Source organism: Papilio polytes, unplaced genomic scaffold (assembly GCF_000836215.1).
Source record: "Papilio polytes unplaced genomic scaffold, Ppol_1.0 DF823731.1, whole genome shotgun sequence".
NCBI classification, from domain to species: Eukaryota; Metazoa; Arthropoda; class Insecta; order Lepidoptera; family Papilionidae; genus Papilio; species Papilio polytes.
The window spans coordinates 3,200,587-3,202,884 of record NW_013525473.1 but is presented as its reverse complement, the minus strand read 5'-3'; positions in this window follow the sequence as shown (position 1 = coordinate 3,202,884).

The window sequence follows — 2,298 nt, the reverse complement described above, 5'->3', positions numbered from 1 at the left end:
TGGCAAAAAGTTTTATCCAAGTAGCTACTGGTAAAAAGTATTTGCATTTATCAGGTATGGTAGATAAAATTAAACATTGTAAAGTCATGCATAAATTGTCTTCTAAAATAAAATCAAAAAATGAAACAATGGCACAATCCCTTTCACTTTATTTAAAATTTAATTATCCGAACAAAGTTCATGAAACAAGTCTCGCAGGATTCACCTCTAACTTAAAAGCGTGGCATGTCTAGACACAACTAGTGAACAAATTCTCTACTACGAAACTTTTCGTGGGGCAAGGCACTCACTACAGTCACCCTTCTATGTGTGTGTACGTATAAGCTGTGAAAAATTGCTTTTGTGTCTGTGTGAGTAGCGCGGGGGCGCTGGTGTGAGACGGGGGTGGCTGCGCGGGCGGGCCGCAGGGGGTCCGAGTCGTAAACTAAATAGCTTAGTGTTAACACATATTGACATCAAATTCACCGCGATGCTATCATTTATTCAGGTAGCAGTAAATTCATTGTGCTTTTCGTTAAGGTTTATGTTTAAATAATTTCGCGTGTCGCCTTATTCCCTGGGCGGGCGGAATTTTTACGGCGCGCGCGTGTCAGCGTTTAATTATTTTTGTCGCTTTGTTTAACTTACGTTGACTTTGCTTTCGAGTTATTACGAGTTTTAATTGCCTTCGCCTTTTTTTTCATTTTTGCGAAACAGTTAACAAGGCTTCACTCGCCTTCGTCACTTCCACGGGTCCTTAACCTGTGAAGTTTAGATGTACATAACTATATCTACAATTGTGTAAGATAGATTTTTAAGTATGAAAAGTAGTATATGCTCTGCATATCCCTCGTTTCGACAGCGCGCTTCGCGAACCATCTCGTTACAGTTGGTTAAGGTTATGAGCCGAATGGAATAGCTTTATTCATGTACATGGCATGTGCAGTCGAGTACAAACGTCTCCCCTTAAATACTTTGAAGCGATATTCCGATTTATTTAGTCACTGTCAAAAATCGATCCTATTGTTCATCGCAGTAGAGTTGAATTTAGCATGCGAAACAATCTAAAATAAAAAAGATGAGATACGTCGCAATTTAGGGTTTATGTTAGTGCTTTTTTATTTTTAACGCTGTATACTATGTACTCGTTCTTTGCAACACAGCATTTTTAAGTAGCTCTGTACATTTCGAATTCCATCGCCGTTCTATAATATTTATGTTATTTGAAAGTTTTCATTTGTAACGTATACAAAATAGGAGTTCAGTGTCTCGTCCTTTGGGCAGAGCTGTGGTAATACTACAAGCTTAGATATCGACAATTTTATTTCATTTGCTACATTTTAATCTACGAGAACTACGCTTTGGGTAGCACTAATTATTCAACTATTAATATCGATTACTTTCTTTATATAATTTGACGATATAAAAAAAATTGTTGCGATTGCGCTAGTAATCGTTGTCAATAGTTCGAGGCAATATAAATAACCTCTAAAAATTAATATAAATACGTTCCATTTCTAGACACCCGCAGTGAAAAAGTTTAAAATAGGTCAAAAGGTATTCAAAGCCAGTTATTGTCATTAAATGAGCTAAATCTCGGAATATTGATTACAAGAACATGAAACCCTGTCCTTCTCCATCTTTAAGATAATTAAGCAAATCTATTCATGTACTAATTGTTATTAAAATATCTCAATAGACGTAAAACAATGATATGGTGGAAGTGAACAATGTCAACAGAGCTAAGGGTAAGTTGACGGCTGCAAGGGGCGCCGGCTCCTTAATGAACTTGTAATAAAATTATTGGCCACATACAGGGCAGTTGAGGCAACGCCCCGGCGACGACGGGTTAACCTGCCTAGTGATGTGACAAACAACATATCGACAACTAAACATTACAAAGACAAGGCCACAAAAATAATAAATAAAATAAAACATTCTTTATGATACAAAAATAGTTACGATTGCAAACATAAATTTATTTGAACTATGAAATGTTGCAGTAAAAAATAGAGTTTCGATGATAAAACTCAAGAAATGTTCCGATAAAACATCCGAAATTATGCATCGTCGCACATATATGGTACTTGTTACACGTCTCCAAACACTAGTGAATCTCGCAGGCAATATATATAACAAGTAAGACAAAGATGTGACATTTTTTTTTTCATCGATATCGATATTGGGAAGGCACTTTGATTCAGTAGTATCTGGAGAGGCGAGCTACAATAAAATGTACCGAGCTAGCTACAAGCCTGAGCAGTTACTCCGCGCCCACACCCTACCCCCTGCCACCCTCGACATATGCGCAATCCACCT